Here is a 21,416-nt window from a genome sequence, read left to right as displayed (position 1 = left end):
TCATCAATTGGCACCACAGCTGGGCCGGCCCAGCGTACCATACTCCGCTTTCCTCCTTCCCGCCTTCGCCAAACATCGTCTTCCCCCAAAGCTCCAAGGAGGCGAAAATGGCGACCCGCGCCTGCATATGCTCCAATACTAGTGTCGCGTCCGTGATCTCAAAGAAGAAACATGGAGAAACTATTGATCGTCGGCATCCTACCTGAGTAAGACGGCCGCCGCATTATATCTCGTCCTATTGGTAATAAGTCTATTATTGCTATCCCTCTGCCATCCTCTCTCTCTCTCCTCCACTTGCCACTTCATCGTCTCGCCACCATATCTCCACTACTATATAATCCACCAGTTGAGAACTTAGCTAAATGCACCCCATAACCCACTACTATAGTCATAAACTCCACTCAATACACCCAGATAATTGCACCCAGAAAGCTCTATCTTATGAAATTAAGGGACAAGATTAACTCTAATCACTCATTTCTCTTACTCACTCATATCCAACGGACCAAATTGTTTGGATCAAAGCTCATCACTCCTCCCATCCCACAGCGACCCCACGCGCAACTCCCTCTCTCGGTCTCTCCCCGACGTCACCTCCTGCACATGTAATTTTTTATTTCCCGAAGTGACTCCGACTCCTCATCTCCTGCTCCCTTCACATACCCCTCCATCTCTCTCCCAAGTCCCAAGGAGGCGCGGCCGTAGGGCGACGGCGCCCTCGCAGGCGGCGCGCTGGCACGAGCAGGCCATGGCGGCCCTCCTAGATCCTCCGCTGCCGGTGCCCATACTGAAGGTCCTCGCCGCCACCGGCACCACTCGGACGGCCACGGCTGTGGCCCCTGCTGTTGGCGGCCCCGGTACGGCGTGGCGCAGGCGGTGCGCCGTTGGTGGCCACGGCTGCCCCCTTCCCGGCTTCCCCCTACCCACACTAGCGAGGGCTGGTGCCGGTGTTCTACACCGCTAGGCGCTCTGCTTGACCTCCCGTCGTCTGATCGGTTTGCTCCTCTCTCTCTCTCTCTCTCTCTCTCTCTCTCTCTCTCTCTCTCTCTCTCTCTCTGCCGGATTTCCCACTCGTGGAGGCTCGCGTCATCCTAATTTGGTGCATACAGATAGGGCCAACAGGGCAACGGCTGCCAGTACGGGACAAAACGGCAAGAGGGCAAAGGCCGCCGACACCCACGGGGACTGGGACAATGGAAAATGCCATCGATCACGGCCTGTTTTTCTCCTTGGACAATCTCCTGCAGATCCGGAACAGATCGAGAAGGTGAGTTGCTTCGCTTTCTAGGTGATTTGGAATTTTTCTCCACCTTAGGCTGATTCATTAGTTTGTTGGTTGTTTGCAGCCTGAAGAATAATTGATTAATTTTGTAGAGTTAGGAAAGAAGCAAGTTTTGCTCGCTTCCTCTCTGTTCTGTAAACCATATATTCTTTAACGATGTCAGTTTCCATGTATTTAAGGTTTGACACAAAATCTGAATTCTAACCCACCCTAATATGGACAAATATAATATATGGCAATAGAGAAATTGTTAGTTGAGTATGTTTTCGATCACTATTACCATCACCCCTACAACATATAAAGCCAAAGCTTATGGATAACTGTGTTTTCACTAGAGCTACATGTATTTCCTTCATGACAGAGAGGCTCAATGTTTTAAATCTTTTGTTCTTATCTTACAACTAGCATCTTGTCATATTTTGTGGTCTTGCAGGATTGAGATGCTACAGAGTTCAAACATGTTGGGAAGTGCCAAAATTGATGGCTAATATGTGATAATAAAATCAACACATTTTAAATTATTTGTTTTCACAGTGAAACATAGCATTGCACTGGTACTTTTGGCCTCAAATTTGCACTGGTACTACTGAAGTGTTTTAACTTTCAGAAATCAACGGCTTGTCTCATGTTTGGGAGTTGAAATACACACCTACACTCTTGGCTTTCTTGCAGGGTTTTGTTCCTTGAATCTTAATGATATTTTGATTGTTCATTTTATTTTTTTATAATGTTTATCTTATTTTGTATGTTACTGTAGCAGGCACACTGGGGATTGGCAACGACCTCTGAACAGTATGTAGAAGAATCGCAGAATAAGATATTAAAGGTGGAACTCTGAATTACCCTGAATAATTATCCTGACAATTGGAACTCTGCTTGTCTTTTTGTAGTACTAATATTTCTGCATTTCTTCAGTATATAATTATGTGATTTCTGCATTTCAACCAAAACAAGTTTTTACTTGTGTTACTGATTTCTGTTTTTTATTTGGTGTTTCAGTCTTTACTTGGCCAGCAGTTCCAATGTTGCAGTACAAGCACTGCTGCAATTCCAGATTGCCGAGAGTTACAGACAAGAGGGTCTACGCTGGTCTGATATGTGCATGCTGCATGGTATGCCTCCATCTTCAATAATCATCATGCATCTTCTTCTAATATGCATCAACTAACCTGTTTTAAGTAGTTTATATACGAAGTGATAGGAAACAAAAATGCAATTCTACTGTCTATGTGAGTTTGACTGGTTACAGAATTGCATGAGGCTTTCTTGTATTAGGAGTTTCCTTCCTATAAATCACTTACACTTTTGACAAGCATGTAAATGTAGTTCCTTTTTCCCTGTGTGAAAACCAGCTCAAGGATAGTGTTGATAAGTGACAGTACGTAGAAGAATCACAAAATAAGACATTAAAGGTGGAACTCTGAATTACACTGAATAGTTGTCCTGACAATTAGAACTCTGCTTTTTGTAGTACTAATATTTCTGCATTTCTTCAGTATACAATTATGTGATTTCTGCATTTCAGGTTAAATATTTGACGATACAGTTTATAAGATGTCAATGCTTCCTGTACTTGGTCAAGAATACATGAACTAGAACTTAATCCTGGGTTGATCTACTTTATTTTCTTCTATCTTATGACATTTCCACTATGTTAGTACAATTTAGTAATTTACCAGCTAATACTTGGTCTGGATCCATGACGGGGTGGGTAAACTTTTTTATACTGTAAAAATATAGGTATGCATGCAAGAGAGTTTGATTTGTATGATAGGAAACCTATCGATATTAATGAAGGGTGAGTTATTTGCAAGCTAATTGAAGTTCATGCTAGCCTAGAGTTCGTGTTGGAAGGCATCCCTCTAAAGTAGTGGGAAGGTTCTTGTTGTATTGCTGATTGCTAATGGAATTATTATGATATCAAGATCAATTTTATTTTTGATGTACTAAAAATTGCACTATTTATTCAGCTTTTTATGATGGAATTTGTATGGTGGGTCAGTGATAATTTTTTTATTGCCTACCTTATAGCCAATTGACTAATATTTTCGATATACATATTCAATTGCTTGATATAGTACATGAATGCTGCTTGCAACATATTGGCGTAGGGCTGCAGCCTATTAGTACTGATATTAGCCTCCTCATTTTCATGCAACAGTGGTGCAGGCTCGCAGTTCCTCTCTGACTAAATCTAATATTCATGTGTTTTATTGTTTTGTAGAACAAGTTTGGACTTTGCATTCACCAGTTGCACTCATCCGTCAGACTCTCTAAAAGCATTTTCTATTTAATGTTCTTGTGTACTGACTTGCGGATGTGAAGACCGTCAGGATGGAAAGGGGTGTGAAGGCCGTCAGGACTAACTCGCCTCAACTTTTGCTGGGTTAACTAGCTCTAATCACAGCTTGTACAGTTGCCGGCTATAGATTTTTATGCCTTTTCAATTTTTTATCTTAATGTGTCCCGTGCTTCAAATTAAATAAGTTAATTATACTATGCGAGACATGACTTTATTATGTCTCATTATGCATGAGTATTTTTTTGTATTATATGTATGGTCACATATAATTGCATGAGACTTAAACTGTAGAAAACTATCATTGTTTAGTTGTTTTCATGTGCATTCTGAAAAAAGCCGTAGCGTTAGCACGGGCACTATACTAGTATTGCCAGGTTAATTTGCATCCGTCCCTGGTTTACATTTGAACCGGCGATCTCTACCCGTGGAAAGATGATGTCTTTTTTTGAAGTGTAAACACGTTGGCTATATGTGAGGCGAGCCGGTGACCTTGGACGCCGTCGTCATCAGTTCCTCTCACGCGGTCAAATTTGCCCCCACGTTGTCTCGCCTCATATCCACACCTCGATCTCTTCTCCACAGTCTGGCCTGGCGGCAGTCTCCACTCCCCATCCCCATCCCCATCCCAGTCGGAGAAGAGGCCATCCCCGCCGGCCGCCGCGAGACACTACAACCGACCCTGCGCGCGGCGGCGCCCAAGCTCGCCTCGTCTCCATGCGGCACGAGCGCTCCGGACCCGATCAGGTGAGTCCTCTTCTCCCAGCCTCGACCTCTCCGATCCGGTGAGCGCTTTCTCCCCGTCGACTAGATCGATCGATGACTTGCTCGCTTGAATCCTGGGCGTCCAGTCCAGCCCCCACTCCACCGACGGAGCTTCCCGTCGAATCATCCAGGATCGGTCACGTAGCCGCGTCAATCGAGCCCGATATCCTACGTCCAGCAAGGGTTCGATTTACGGCTAGGAAAAAAATACCTGAGGTCACCGATAATCGGTTTATTTATCGTTTTCTTCTCGGACAATTTTTCCTGAGGAAATTTGTAGTCCCTGAGGGAAGAGATTTATCTAACCTTCCATAGAGGCTCGATCTTGGACGGAGAGGGACTCCTTGCACATATCTAGCACCTACAAAATATGTAGAAAATATAAGCCTCCTAGCTAGCACACATATGTTCATGTACTAGATCAGCTTTCAAGCATCAACCCTATTGCTTATCATCCAAAACTAAAAATTCTTTAATACTAGGATCATGCTCGTGCGTTGCAGTGGAAATAAAATAATACCATAATCTGCGTCTGTAACGAGAAGAAAATATACCATAATCTGTGTCTGTAACAAGAAAATAATACTAAAATTGTTTTTCCGTAAAATAATTTATCATGACAAACAATAAATGATCCGAAAGGTAGAATCACAACAATGAGTTACACCACAGTGCTATGGCTCTTGTGCACAAGCTCTAGATCCCTCGTTACCCTCCCACCTACTTGAGCATTTGCCATTAGTCCCTGTGTAAGGGGGTGATGCTTCTCGCTCTCAAGGCCACGAGCCTTCTTGAGATAAGTGAAGGCCGAATAGAGGATAGTGAGGCTGGATTAAAGATAAGCACATTAAGTTAAATCAAGTTCCAATAACTTCAAGCTCATAGCTATGGAGTCAGGGAAACGATCATGAGAATTTTGGACATGCTACAGAAAGGCTTACAAATGGACATGAGAATTTCGGAAACAACATGCCATTCTACACATTAAAAGATTTGAGACATTTTTCTTTCTCCATTGCTAACAAAAAGAATGTGTTATCCAGACACAATAATAGATACTCCATCGTCACCCCAAAATATAAAGCACAGCATCACATGAGAAGAGACTTCGCCAAATGCTCTCTTGCTTGCATTAGGGCATTGACTAAAGTCTGCTCGAAAATAACAATGGCTATTAAGTTAAAAAAACCAGTTTCTTCAGTTCAAAATTGAAATAGATGCACCCTTCAGAGTTCAGACTACCTGCTCAGCCGATGAAGCACCCTCAAATCCATGACCATCCACCTTTTCAGCTATCTCTCTTCCTTCTGTTTCAAGTACAATAATCATTAAAAACAAAAAAAAGTACTATAATGCAGCAAAATACGAAATCTTGCTCGGTTCGTATGCTGCACTGCAGCCAGCTGCCTTCGCACGCCGAGCGCCGCTCCGCGTCCATGGCAGCGCCCGCTCCGCGCCACCGCCGCTGTCCTGTCACCCGCGTGCTACTTGGTTGCTGTCACGCGTGTGCTGCTAGGAAGTTGGGACAGGCCAATGTTAGCAGCTACTAGACTCTGCGGGTACTGGGTAGCGGCGCTGAGGATCGGCAGGCCGTATGGTGGTGGCCGGACGGGTAGCGGCGGGCACGGGAGCGAGATTTCGAGGTCACCGAAGAGGGCCGAGCGCCGCCGCTAGAGGAGCCGCAACCGTGCTGCCCGCGCGCCCGTTGGTCAGATTCGTGAGGAACAGCCGCACCGCTCCGCCTTGCCCTCGCTGTGCCGCGTGCTGCTGCCATGGCGAGGTGATCGAGTGCCTCTTGCCGGGGAAGGGGGCCAAGTGCCGCCAGTAGAGGAGCCGCGCCGTACACGCCACACCGCTCGTGCCTCCTTGCCCTTGCTGCCGACGCCCGCGCCCGTCAGTCAGAGATGTGAGGAAGAGCCGGGACGCCTTGCCCTTGCTGCTTGCGCGGTGCCACCGTCGGGATGCCGCGCCGCCTCTGCCGCCGTGACGCGGCTCTGCCGGGAAGGTGGCCTCACAGGGCAGATGGAGCCCGCCTTCTTCGGACGCTAGCAGCTGCCGTGCCTTGCCGCCCGGCCGCCGTCGCTCGTTGTCACGAGGAGGAGCCGTGACGCCCAGGGTTTTCTTTTTCGACGAAATTTCGCCGAAATTTCCGAAATTTCGCATTTTTCAGTGAGGTCCGAAAATTTTTTTGTATCGGTCAAATTTTTCGGTTAAATTCATATTTCGCTTCAAAATTACTCCAAACAACAATAAAATGACCCACCATATCTTCTAGTCTTATCAAAGCCCTAAATTTCTTCAAAATTATTTAATTTTCTCACTCACATATTCCGTGACACTAGCATATGCAGCTCGCCCACCGTCAGCCCGCTATACTACCGCAATAATATATTGTGTTATTTCGTTAATATTATATAAATTTGTGATGAGTGATATATTAGAAAGCTTTTTTAGTAAAATGATGTCAAATTTTTTAAAAAATCAATTTGAATTTATTTAAATTTCATCCGAAATTTCTGAAATGTCCGAAATTTCTTATTTATCGGCAGGTGCCGAAAAAAATTTTCCTACCGAAAAAGAAAACCTTGGTGACGCCTTGCCAGGATTGGGCGTGAATTTTTAAGTGCGCGTCATCTGCCGGGTGAACAACCGTGGAGCGGTGTTTCGTCTGCCAGTGGACGATTGCTACCGAGATGTTTTAGTTGTAGAGATCTAGGTTATAACTCATGGACAGAAATAGAACCTATGAACTGAATTTAAACCTGTAACTTCAATAAATCAGCACTTAAGCTATCCTGGATCCAACTTATTTACGATCTGAGATGCTTAGCTCAATTAAGAACCATGTTTGCCTAGCATTGTACTCCCTCCGTCCATAAGTCTCCTTCATTTTAGCCTCCGGCACCTTGACCAAGGAAGCGTTGAGGCATGCAAATCCTTCTTTAATCACAGCTCTCCATTTAATGCTTGGTGTCTGTTAGTTTTCTGCAATACTAAGATGCAACGCCGTTTTCCCACATGCAAGCGTTGCATGCTGCATGCGGAGGCTAGCTGGCGTACCTGAAGGGAAGCAAACAAAATTCAACGGGAATGCAGCAACAACGTATTTATTCGGCTTGGCATATGAGGAGTATTGAGCGCAGGAAACAAAGCAAAAATAGGGGAGACCATGGAGACTATTGGAATTGTTTTTTTGCTCAAATGATAGAGAGGAGTACTATCATCCATGTTTTTTGGGGAAAAGAATATAAACCCATCTCCAAGAGTACCCCATATCCCTTTTGGGAGTTGGAAAACATGGAGTTTTGGGGAGAACAATATGAGGCACTCTTGGAGATTCTCAAGATTCTCTAAGATAATGTTCTCTTGATAAAAAATAACAATTACTATGACTGCAAAAAATACATTATTACCAGCTTGACCACCATTAGTCTTCAAACTGTTTAGTGCTTTGCATTTGGTGAAGGCTTTGCATTTCGTCTTCAAACTGCTTGATGCACAACTTCAGATTGTATTGCACATAAAACAACTTGTGGAGCTTCTCATAATTTAATCTATTTCTTAATTTGGTATGAACTAAGGCGAATGTGCTCCAATTTCGTGCACACCCACTAGAGGGACATATATGCATTATGATACAATATGTCGTGCAAGCTCTTGTAGTTCTTTACTTCTTTGCAAGCTCCACCATATTGATCCCACCAATCAGCTAAAAAAGGGAAAAATAAAATCCTTATTCATTACTACAGGCAAGACAAAAGTATCCTGGAATACTATGAAAACAGCAAGTTAAAAACCTTATTCATTACTGCCAGCAAGACAAAAGTATGCTGAAATAATACTATGAAAACAGCAAGATAAAATCATTGTTCATTACTACCAGCAAGACAAAAGTATGCTGAATTCACTACCACCAGCAGTTTAGATGCAATTACCTGGACGCATTTTGCCACTGAGTGCTGGTCTTCGAGCCTCCTCTCCTCCCAAATAACCCACCTTGCTTGCTGAAAATAGTATATTGGTCAACTGCAGCAGAAGCCTTTGAAGATGAGCTTGCAAGCTTCTTGAAGGCAAATGTGACATGATGTCTATATTCTGTTCTTGCAAGCTTGTGAATTAAGTGCAGCAGTTAAGATGAGAAATAAGTCCAGCAACATTAGAAATTGGTGGAGTGCTTGAAATAGGAACATGTATTGAACAAGCTTCACTTTAGCCCTTACCTGCAATCATAAGATTATCATTGACAAGATATTGAAGCCTTCCTTTGATTACCTCCATTAACTTATCAAGCATAAGTTTGTAACCGAGATCAGGATTATGACTTAGGTTGCCACATATGTCATCTATAGAACTTAAATTTTTGGGAAGGAATCCAGATATTGAAGTACCCTTCTGCTGATCAGCAAAACAAAGTACAGAATAGAGCAGTGAGACAGCTTTTAACACCAATTCCATCTCACTCCATCTTTTGGAAGTCAAACAATTATATGTGTAATCATGTTGCTCTTCGTTTGCCGTCCTGCAACTCTCCCAATCATCAGATATCATCCATTGCTTAAACTTATCTTGTCTATCCCAGAAACTCTGAAGAAATATGAAAAGTGCGCCAAACCTATAGTGGCATTCCACCTAATGAGCTCCCCACCAATCTTTTCTCTCATCATAGCATGCACCCTACAATGAGAAGAGTCATTACAAAACTATAATTGTTTTCAACACAACTTTCTCAATTATAGTAGTAACAGTAATTACCTATTATGCTTGTACAAGAACCTACAAATTCAATTTGCACTATTCACAACATATTTGGCATCAATATAGGTCACTTGAGCTCATCGGACGGGCATGCCTATCGAGTTTTTCTTTTTCTATTAACAAAACGGTGTGGATCGAGCTTCTCCGCTCGAGCTCATCGGAGTGGTGCGCCTATCTCCCCAAACCAGTGCATCCCCTTTAGGATCGAGCATCTGGCTATGCGGGTCACGAATTTGAGATTCTCCTGCTGGTGCCACTGTCAGGGACGAGCCTGGTTGCAAATCAAGCTTTCCGTTGGAATTGTTGTCGATTTCCAGAGTTTACTGCGATAGAACTAGGCAAAATGGATTCCCAAGGTCACGAAGAATTGGTTGCTGGTAGTGTTGCTTGGCACTGGTCTTGGTAGCAGTGTACCGGTGACGACGTTGAGTGGTGGCAGCGACAAGAGTTGTCAATTCAAAGCAGTAGGGTAAGGTGAAAAAGTGAGACTCATGGTAACACCAAGATTTCCTTGCCTGGCAGGTGACGCTTGCGTCGCTTATCCTTGCATGACGAGCCAAGCTGAGAAAGGCAAGCTTTGCTTAGGGAAGTATCCAAGCAGCCTAACTTTTGGCAGCATGCTGAAGTCTTGCAATGAAATAAACAGGGGTCGAAACCTTCTGTGGCATCACCTACATGACTAAATTGCGGTGTGGCCAGTTCTAGCTCCCTGCCGACTCGAGTTTTTGTGCTTGGGTGAAGCACTGGTTTGGGGAGAATTGGTTGCGAAGAATTGGTTGTTGGTAGTGTTGCTCCGTGTTAGGTATGGTAGCCGTTTACCAGTGACAACATTGAGTGGTGGCAGCAACAACAGTTGTCAGTTCAAAGCAGCAGGGTAAGGGGGAGACCAGAAAAGAGATACTATTGTTAAAACTTGTCGATTTCCAAAGTTTGCTGGCGAGGGAACTAGGCAAAATGGATTCCCTCGTTGCGAAGAATTGGTTGTGCTGGGAGTGTTGCACAGCACTGGGCTTGGTAGTGTATCAGTGATGACAGTGAGTGGTGGTGGCAACAGCAGCTATCGGTTCAAAGCAGCTGGGTTAGGGGGAGAAAAAGAGATTATGGTAAGAACAGCTAGATTTTCTTGCCTGACAAGCAAGCGATGCATTGCTTATCCTTGCATGATGAGCCGAGCTGAGAAAGTGGCAAGTTTTGCTCAGGAAGTAACATAGGTCTAAACCTTGGCATCACTAGCATGACTAAATTGTGGTGTGGCGAGTTCTGGCTTCCAACCGAATGCCCCCATTTGTCTCCCAACCCAAGAGGTTGGCAATGAATTCTCACCCCCAGCAAGTTTTTACGCATTAATTCGCTTCCTGTGTACACTTTCTTCCTGTGCTCGGGTGAAGTTAGAGCTTGGATGACTCAAGTGCACTGGACACTCCATAGATGTCTTTCTAGAGACTAGCATAAATTGTGGCTGGTGCACATGTTTAAACTTGGGCGGTGCACAAGAGGTGAAAATGAGTTTCTATTGCCTATTACTTAAAATTTTGTTTTGACCCTGGTGTTGGTGCATTCGGGATGCTGAGCAGAGATGGGGAATGGGATACCAACTAGCTAGCTTGTCGCTTGGATACTAGCTATGTGTGCACTTGGATTATTGGAGTTTTCATATTTGCAGCAGCAACCGAGCAAACAGCACCATCTGCTAAGTTGGATCAATCGAGGGTGATTTCAGAGTGTCTGTGGACTCTTTGAAATCTCAAATGCAAGATGCAAAATTATTCAAATGATTTTGGCGGCTTGTTTTAGCTGGGTTTGTAAGCTCTTTGAGACCAGTTTTCATTTCTTTCTTCTGAAAGTTTGACAACAATTTTGCTAGATTGGGTTTATGGGAGTAAGTGGAAGTGACGGAGGAAATGCCGCCCTTCACTAACATCGCCCTCATATGCCATGTCACCATGTTTGCGTTTTTTGGAAGCTCGCGTAACACATTTCACCTTTGATGCATTCTCCTTGTCTTCATAATCCAATGGTGTTGCCACATCAACTATATCAACATGTTTCACAAGTGCTGCTATGTATGCACCTAGATACATAGGATTATTTCCAAAAATGTCACGCGAAGAACAAGAATCCTTGGGCCCCATAGCAGGCAGCTGATCCAAATTTTCCTCAATAACCCTAGTAGTATATGTTCAAAGTTTTTGTTGTCTCAGTTGGTTTATTATCAGTGTCAACAGATGATACTGCCTCTTTTCATCAACAGATTGGATGACTCGAGTGCACTGCACACTCAAGAGATGTCATTCTAGAGGAGGCTTTCCTCTATACCACTAAAAAGATAAAGCAGACCTTTGTGCCATGACACTTTTCTTTTTTGTCTTCCAAGCCTCTTGAGTTGGGAGACAAATGGTGGCACGCTCCAGCTTCCCCCAAATCCCTACTGAATTGCTATTTAATGTTCCTGTTCTTCCCCTCCGATCCAATGTCCCCCTAGTTGTAGCGCTCCCCACGGCAATTGAACCACGGGCCACGGCATTCACTGACATTGAGGAGGCTTCCGACGCTGGTTGCCATGAGGAAGAAGCTGGACACGCTTCCCTGCTGTAAGATTCAATCTTAGATCCTGCGATCGGTTTGAATTCCTGTGTCCTAGTTTCGTTCAGTACATGCATCAGGATAGTTGAGGGCTTTGGTTGGTGATTTTGTGAATTCACTGTAGATTTGACTATCTAAGCAGTTGATCTGTACAAAGTCTTGGAATGTTTGGGTCTTGTTACCTACCACCAGCATTTCTGTTATAGTTTCTGTGATAGTTTTTTTGGTGTGGATCAGGATACCATCTGATCCCAAGCATGATATAATCATCCAGTGTAATTTCTATTCAAAAGAAATTGTGTACTCATCAGCAGCTTCAAATGTGTATGGATCCAACCAAATTTGTGTTCCAATGATCAGAGGAACCAGCAGCCTAAAAATGAGTGGCACAGAGGAAAACAAAACATTATCCCTTCTCTAGCCTGGGGGCATCCGTTAGCCACCGTTAGCAGTGAATATGGGCAGAATGGCTTGTGAGGCAACAAAGAAAAGTGTCATGATATAGAGGTCCGCTCTAACTTTTTAGTGACACGGAGAAAGGGATCATCTTTCTTAATGGCACACAGGGAAAAACCTCATTCTAGAGACTGGCAGCAATTGTGGTTGGTTCACATGTTTAAACCTGGGCGGTGCACAAGAGGTGAAACTGAGTTACTATTGCCTATTACCTGAAATTTTGTTTTGACCCTGGTGTCTTTGCATTCGGGTGGCTTGACATATCTTCGCCCATGTAGGTGGTTTTCATCAAACAGTGTGGATCGAGTTTTTATTTTCTAATAAACCAAATGGACTGGATCGAGCTTCTTCACAACGGCACTAGTAGTAACAGTCAAACAGAGAGCAACCCAGATTTTGCTTAGATTAAAAGCTTGGCAGCGACCGTCACTCATGGTCTTACCAACCACGCTAATAGTAGCATGATGTCGATGACCTCGGCAACGGCACATGAGGTCCTCATCCTCCTAGAAGAGATACTGGAGGACATCTTCCTCTGCCACGGTGCTGCGGCTGACGTCCCCCGGGCCTCCGCTACCTACAAATCGTATCACTGAGTCGTTTGCAATCACCAGTTCAACCGCAGGTTCCAGTTCGTCCACCCTCCACAAGAATTCCACCATGCCGAGACGCCACACAAGTCTGCTCCTGCTGCTAGATCCCTTGTGTAGGCGGCAGACTTCACCTTCTCCTTCCTTCCCATGAAACCCAACAAGAAGAGGTGAAACTGACATGACTAAATTGCAATGTGGCAAGTTTTGCCTCCCTACCGAGTGCCACCATTTGTCTCCCAAGTCCCAACTCAAGAGGCTGGGACTTGATTCACACCCCCACAACAATTTTTGGATTTTCGCACATTAATTCGCTTCCTCTGTACACATTCTTTTCGTGCTCAGCCGAAGCTAGAGATTGGACGACTCAAGTGCACTGCACACTCAAGAGATTGGCAGCAATTATGGCTGACACACATATTTAAACCTGGGCAATGTACAAGATGTGAAACTGAGTTACTATTGCCTATTACGTGAAGTTTTATTTTGACCCTGGTGTCAGTGCATTTGGGTGTATTGATATATCTTCACCCATGTAGGTGGTTTTCATCAAACGATGGGGATTGAGTTTTTATTTTTCTAATTAACCAAACAGAGTGGATCGAGATTCTCCACAATGGTTGTAATAGAACGGTAGGACAGAGAGCAGCTCAGGTTTTGCTTAGATTAGAAGTTTGGCAACGATAGTCAATCTCACGGTCTCACCAACTACGCCGATGGCAGCGTGATGTCGACGACCTCTGCAAAGGTGCATGAGGTCCATGTCCTCCTAGATGAGATCCTAGAGGACATCTTCCTCCACCTCGGCGTAGCAGCTGGCATCGTCTGGGCCTCCGCTACATATAAATCGCATCGCTGAGTCGGCTGCAACCAACGGATCCTACGCAGATACCAGTTCCTCCGACCCCTGCCCGTCCTCGGAATCTTAGAATCCATGGGGAAGGGAGAAATCCACCACGCCGAGACTCCACACAAGTCTGCTCCTGCCGCTAGCTCCCTCGCGTGGGCAGCAGACTTCACCTTCTCCTTCCTAGGAAACCCAACAAGAAGAGGTGAAACTGGCATGACTAAATTGCAGTGTGGCGAGTTTTTGTTCCCTACCAAATGCCCCATTTTTTCTCCCAACACAAGAGGTTCGGATTTGATTCCCACCCCACAAGTTATTGGAATTGTGCGCATTAATGCGCTTCTTTTGTACATGTTCTTCCCGTGCTCGGGCGAAACTAGAGCTTGAATGACTCGAGTGCACGGCACACTCAAGAGATGATTCTTCCTGTGCTCGGGCAAAGCTAGAGCTTGAATGACTTGAGTGCACTGCACACTCAAGAGATGTCTGGCAGCAATTGTGCCTGGTGCACATGTTTAAACTTGGGCAGTGCACAGGAGGTGAAACCGAGTTACTACTGCCTATTACCTGAAATTTTGTTTTGCTCAATATGCTAATTAATTAAACTCTGTACATATAAGTCATTGCCTTCTGATGATACATACTCACACAACTAACTATGGCTTACGGCTCATCGCTAAATGACAAAACCAGCTAGCTTGATTCTTTGAAATTAACACTCCTAGTAGCAACAGAGACCAGATCGAGCCCGCCGTCGCCCTCCGGCCTCTATTCCGCTCCCTAGATCGAGCCTGCCATCCCATCGCCGGCACCCAGTAGGTTGCCAATGGAGCCACAGAAGCAGCAGGTAAAGCATGGTTCTCTTCTTTACTCCTGTGCAGGTGATAGATGTGGGGGTAGTAGGACCATCCAGTCTGGCCATAGATTTTACATTTTATATTTATATACATAGAATAGACGCGGGGGCCATACAGAAAGCTGCCTGGCCGTGCACATGAAGGCGAAACTATTTTTGCTTTAGTATGTCATCATCCCCAACCAAAAGTACTCTGTCAAAATTCTGCACTGTTGGACCGGTAGCACGAGCGGCAAGCAATGCTAGTCACACGGACGGCGGCTCTTGTCACACAGTCTGACATCTGTAGGGCCGCTGGAAGATGGATGAAAGAGGGCATATCATGTCGGACCATGTTGGGAATCTGCTAAGAGTTCTCTCTCGCCATCCTTATTAGAAGTCAATGGAGGTGCAAAAATTGGTGCGAAGTCTGAATCAAGCACCGGTTTATTTTCTAGCTCCTTAGCTACCAAGAGGATGCTGGTGAATGAACTATGTATCTCGTCAAAGCAATCTTTATTTCACTACTATTTTTGAGGAGGTTATTGCGGAGGAGATAACACATTGCTTATGCTTTGGACTTGAAAGCATTGGATTTACCTCGATTACTGTCATATCCCTGAATTCCCATAATTTGTTTTGGTAAATGAATATAACAGGAACAAATTTGTACCCCTGTTCATGCAGTATCGTAGATCTCAGATCAGAGAGCAAGTTTTGTTAGGACAAATCTTGAAGGTCATATGTGAAATAAAGTGTATGACACATTTCCTTTTCCATTACTCAACCCAAGACTTTAGACGCCACTTAATCCCGGACGAGATTTCTTTAAGGCCTTGTTTGGATGCCCATATCTATCCACCTCAATCCAATGGAAGGCGGCTTGTTGGGAAAATGCGCATTGCACTCCCCAGCAACACGGTGAATCGAGAGCCTTCTCACGCGATGCAGTGAGAGGACAAACAGTAACGAACAGAGGGCTCAACAGTAGGTGAAAACAATGAATGCTCTCTCTCTTAATGGTGGCATCGCTCCTCTTATACAGGGCTCAAAAACCGACCTAAGACAATTACAGAAATGCCCCGTGACGGTGGGGGAATATCCTGGCATATTCCTACGTTACAGTCTACTGACCCCAAGTCATTTATGTAATTTCACACCACGAGCTCCTCGCGCGCTCCACGGTCGGGGCTTCAACTCGTCGAACGCTTGAATCCTCCGCCCGATCATCGAACCTTCGACGCACGTATGCCGGAGGTTCCACGGCTTGGCCACGCCGGAGGTTCCTCGGCTCAGACGCGCCGGAGGCTCGTCCCCTCCGCCGCGTCCTTCGCGCTTCCTTCGTCCATCCTCCGTCACGGGAAGGTCCGGAGGTTCCTTCCTTCTCCGTTCATGACCTCCGTCGTTGTCTTAGCCCCTGCAATTGCTCAGTATCACAAGAGACGCGTTAATATTAGTCTCCCTCAGAACCTCCGCACATATTCGTACGAAGGTTCTCCGGGCGGAGGTTATCCTCCGAGACAGCCAGGGGGAAGGATGCGGCCAATTCCTTCCTTCTCCGTTCATGACCTCCGTCGTTGTCTTAGCCCCTGCAATTGCTCAGTATCACAAGAGACGCGTTAATATTAGTCTCCCTCAGAACCTCCGCACATATTCGTACGAAGGTTCTCCGGGCGGAGGTTATCCTCCGAGACAGCCAGGGGGAAGGATGCGGCCAGCCCCCAACACGGCTCTTGTCACAGTCTGACATATGTAGGGCTGCCGACCGATGGATGGATGAGGGCATATCATGTCAGACCATGTTGGGAATGTGCTAAGAGTTCTCTCTCTCGTCATCCTTATTAGAAGTCAATGGAGGTGCCAAAATTGGTGTGAATTCTGAATCAAGCACCAGTTTATTTTCTAACTCCTTAGCAGTACCCAGAGGATGCTGGCGAATGAACTATATATCTCACCAAAGCAAACTTTATTTCACTATGTTGAGGAGGTTATTGCAGAGGAGATAACGCACTGCGTATGCTTTGGACTTGAAAGCAGTGTTGATCAGGTGAGTTGACAACGACAAGTAATTTACCTCGATTACTGTTATATCCCTGAATTCCCATAATTCACCTTTCTAGATCACACTAGTGCTTTGTGTAAGAAAAAAAAATGGTGTGTGCACAACTGCACATGCACTTCCTTTGTGTATGAGACACTTCTCTATGATTTGATCATATATTCAGGTGTTAGATATGCTAACGTCATGTGTGATGGTTAGAGGAATTTCTCTCTTGTGCGGGTAAAGAATGTTTCGAAATTTGGTTCATTCATTGTATTCAGCACCTAGCACTTTATTTTGGATTAGCATATCACAGCAGATATGATGATTCTTTCACATTATTCTCATTCTTGGCACGTACAGGTGATTTGCTAACTCAATCAGGTTGAATATCATATTAATACTACATACCATGTGCAGCGTAGGACTGTCAAAGGTTTACATGAAATGTATGAGAAAACCCAAGATAAGATTCTGTTGAAATTTGTGGCAGTCTTCCCTGCCTTTTATTAACAATTTGTCGAAGGCGAGGCTGGCTGGTGGGGCCCCTAGGCCAGTCGGTCTGCAGGTGGCCCCACCTGCAGTGATCTGCTGTGGGTCGTGGTGGTTCGCCTTCTTGAATGTACTAGAGTCTTCCTGAATTGTTTTCGTCGTGAATAAATCAAGATTAAATCTGGCATGAAGCTGTAAGTGTTGCACATTGGGGAGGAAACGAATTAGGATGGCAGTGCTCACCGCGATGCTCTTTACGGCCGGCATTCACCACAGTGAACCCGGCCACTGTCTCACGTCAGAGACCAGTAGCGATGACATCGTCTTGGGCTTGTACAGCAGGTACATGGCGGTTCTAGTCATGATCAAGATAAGCTACGAGTTGGTGTGCATCTAGATGCAAGTGCCATTATGAAATAAGCCTTTTAATTCTCGACACAATATACTTCTGAATTAATCTGATACTTTTACTGTAGGTTTACCATGTTTATGACAAATTTTGCCCATTGGCACTTGTATCACTAATTGGTACGTGAAGTGGGGAACACGCAGAGCGTTCAGAAGCTGCAGCTATAATGATTCTGCATCATTAAATAGCACAGACCCTCCAGTCACATCTTTCCTTATCGCACACAACTATGTACCACCTCTCCACATATGCGGCGAAGTGGAGGCTGAGGAGCACAACGCAGTGGTGCAGCACCAGGTGCGTCGACAGCATGCGGGCACACGCGCCGTCAAGCATGAGGCGTGCTCGGCTTCCATGCGGTTTCGGAAGGAAAAGGTGCGAGAGGAACTGGTGCATGTTCACGTCAAATTGCTGCGGACAGGACAATTCCAATTGGCTTATAAGTTTTTCAAATCAGACTCACAAATTTATGTCGAACAAATTTTCAAATTTGACTCTGAAGTGAAAGGCTAAGATTTTAACCAAATTTTTGTTTATATAAATAAATTCCTACAAGGCTAAGCAAAGACAGATTTTACCAGCACGGCGAGTGACAACCTGGCAGGATACACACACAAAATAACACCAAATATGTTTCCCAGTTTGGTGTCCAGCAGCAAATGAATCTTCAACAAAATAACATAAGATCTACTAGCTGACATTACTTGTGTTTTGGTACAAGTTTTATTTCTCATGGATAGAGAATCAAACAAACAGCATAGGTGCAAAGAGCCAACAGAATAACAGGACACTGATACTGCTGCAACTACTTACTGAATATAATGAAGGGAATCATCCAAGATCTGATAGATACCCCCCACTCAGTATGAACTTCATCAACGGCTTACAATAATCGGAAATGCTTATTTCCGCACATGCTGCAGGAACGCTTTCGCGTGCACACACAAGAAGACATATCTCGCCCTGGAGATGGTCGCGTTGTATCGCAACGGCGCGACCTCGCGTCTTCTCTCTTTTTTTTTCTCGAAAATGCAAGAGAGCTGCACTTCATTATATTAAGAAGAGAGAAAAGGGCAAGAGCCCAAACAACACCACACACACCCACACAAACAGACTCTAGGATTACATTCGAGCCGGTGACACCAATACATAAGACGACCACAACTGAGCTAGACACTCTAACTACCAGGGAGGAGGCCAGTCAAGAAGGAAAGCCCTCGAGCCCCAGCCATAGACCACAGGAGGCGTTCTTCGCCAGCCAAGATGAGTGCTTCGACAAGGTTCGGGGCCGCTCCATCAAAAACACAACTAACTCCGGCGTGCTTAGATGGGCTCGGGGGAGGGAGGATGGCTAGACGGTGGGGATAGCGAGAGGGTGGTGTTAGAGTTCCGGTGACACGAGGGGGAGGGGAAGGAGGAGGTCGTCGCTGGAGCTCTAGCGAGGCACCACCGCCCGCAGTGGGGTGATGGGTTGTGGTGGGGATGAGGAGGAGGGGGTTCGAGGAGCAGGTCCGGGAGATGGGCGGCACGGCAAGTGGCAGGGGAGGAAGCGGGGGTGGGAGAGGAAGGGGTCACAAGGAGGAGGACGAACGCGAGGAAGAAGGGGATCAGGGAAGGAGGAGGCATGCAGATGGTATTCCGCGCACCTGCGCACACAGGCCGTAGTAGTGTCCTACAATAATAATATATGAGTAGTTTGGTCAAATGGAGTTATGGAGCATCAGGCAAACCAATTCACAGATATCCTACACAACAACACAGCAGTATCCTACACAACAACACAGCAGATAGTCTACAGTAAACACACGCACATGGATGAAAACGAAGACAAACTTAATTAGAACCCACTAATATAGTAATATCCACAGCAGCTACCTATAATAGTCCACACATGTTCAGCAGACATATAGGTTGTTGCACTTCAGCGCGACAAATGTGAGGAAGAACGTTGCACTTCTAGGCAGGCTCTTGACAAGCATATCCACAATCCCAGCAGGGTGATCGAGAATGGTTGTCAAAGATTTGAACAGTGTGCTTCCAAGTGTACAGCCGAGGAAGACATTGAAAACAATGAAAAAGAAATATTTTCCTGATGCCGCCCTGACTGCATGGCTCTGCGAAGGGATCCAGGCTCACTACAGTTTGGGTAGTCTTCTGTTCAGCCTCCAGTTTGGGCAGTAATTCCTTAATATGCTCACTGCAGTATTCAATTGTGTCAATCTTTTTACCAATAAGACCAAGGAACCCAATCATATGAGAAGGCTTTGTGTCGTCAGGATTACTTTCAGTTTTCGAGTTTGCATATATGACTTCAGCACGACCAAATTTCTGCTTGTGACCTTCGATCTCTTGGTATATATATTTTATCAGCCTGCAACACAATGTGATTAAAATAGAATAAACTTCTGTTTCTTTTTCCGTGGGGGTATTTTTAGACATGTCTTACAAGCAGACATGAAGAACATAACAAAAGCACAACAGCGAAGCAATCCTTCTATATATATCAAGATTCAAGAGTAGAGGTACCTATGTGTAATCTGTCACAACCATTGATCTGTAGAAAGTATAGTGCTCGAAAATATGAGTCTACAAAGTCCATTATAGTTTCATTTGGAGACAGTCTAGGAACATCTCTCGCCAAAACCGCAAACTCCTCTGGTTTAACATCTGGAGTTGATCTTGCAGTAGCACTCAAATTTGACACATGCTTGTAGGATTTCCATAGGACGAAATAAGTGACAAAGGAAACCCAATAGACTGACAACAGAAATGCCCAGCCTCATACTTCCTTCCTGCGGAGGTTGTAAAGACATGCAGAGATCAGTTGTACTGTGAATAAAACGACACTCGAGACTCTGGACACCTAATAATTGACAGAACGAATGTGGGAAGCCTGTGCTTATTGACACTTCTTTTATTGCAAACACCAGTTAATACAGATATTAATGGTCCCAAGACAATTTGAATCAAGCTTACGATTTTCTTTGAGTTTCCACATATCAGTAACATACAATACAATTGTAATTTGAGACTTTCTTGAGAAAAAACGATGCAAGCAGCCTAACTGTATGGCTTGCTCTCCTGCAAAATTTAAACTTTTCAAGGACAACCCGTAGAATAAATTACTTCTCCTGGAGCTTCCCACAACCAGGAGCCACCAACCGAGCTATTAGTTCATCTGCCAGCATTGAGAAAGTAATGCAACTTCTGCGAGAAAAATGAACAAAAAACTCTTTTACAGCCTTAGGCTGCCTTGGAATTTTTTCTGTTTCGCATATTTTTCCTATGAAAATAAATTGATTCTTAAAAAACTCTTCTACAGTTCCTAAACAATAAAATTCCTGCATTTCAAAGAAGCCTTTGTTGATCCATAAATTCATTTTCTGCCCCCTTATAGCAGTACCCCAGAGGATGCTGGCGAATGAACTATATATCTCATCAAAGCAATCTTTATTTCACTATTTTGAGGAGGTTATTGCAGAGGAGATAACGAATTGCTTATGTTTTGGACTTGAGAACAGTATTGATCAGGTGATTTGACAATGATAAGTAATTTACATTGATTACTGTTAATATCCCTGAATTCCCACAATTTGTTTTTGGTAAATGTGTATAACAGGAACAAATTCGTACCCCTATTCATGCACCGGAGTCGCCCATTTCAGCCAAAGTGTCTATGCACGAGAAAGTGAATCCTGTTGAGTGGGCTAGTTTTGATGAAGTGCCTCCTGGAATGGAGTCTGGCTTTGTTCCTTCACCGCATATTGGCAAAAACACATACCAACCTTCAAAATTAATGAACTATATTCCTGTAATTTCTAGATTTACATCTTGCAGATTTGCCGGCAAAGATTACATGCAGATGTTGTGAAAGAGTGTACATCTCTTTTCTCAGGTACAGTTAGCAAGTGCTTGGACTCATGGTACAGCAGTCAAAATGCTTTATCTAAAAGTGCACATGGATCATCAACAGTGACGGAACCAGCGATTTTAATTAAAGGGGGCCAAACAAATATGATTATATTTTTTTAGTGTGATAAAATATACATAATTATATGATTG

General features: G+C 44.5%; 1 long non-coding RNA gene across 8 annotated transcripts; it reads left to right on the top strand.

The window, feature by feature from the left end:
* On the top strand, positions 639 to 21,236 carry LOC110429685. Of its 8 annotated transcripts, none has more exons than XR_002446795.1 (6): positions 639 to 995; positions 1,110 to 2,108; positions 2,282 to 2,394; positions 3,507 to 4,328; positions 20,755 to 20,885; positions 20,974 to 21,236. It is a non-coding gene; the product is annotated as an uncharacterized LOC110429685 (long non-coding RNA). The 8 variants fall into 8 exon arrangements; XR_002446797.1 differs by having other exon boundaries at positions 20,752 to 20,885; XR_002446800.1 differs by lacking the exons at positions 20,755 to 20,885; positions 20,974 to 21,236 and adding an exon at positions 6,896 to 17,132 and having other exon boundaries at positions 642 to 995; positions 1,110 to 1,267; positions 1,716 to 2,108.

This window comes from Sorghum bicolor, chromosome 8, assembly GCF_000003195.3.
Source record: "Sorghum bicolor cultivar BTx623 chromosome 8, Sorghum_bicolor_NCBIv3, whole genome shotgun sequence".
Lineage (NCBI taxonomy): Eukaryota > Viridiplantae > Streptophyta > Magnoliopsida > Poales > Poaceae > Sorghum > Sorghum bicolor.
Note: the sequence above shows the minus strand (reverse complement) of the source record. Positions and strands in the feature narration are given on the sequence as shown.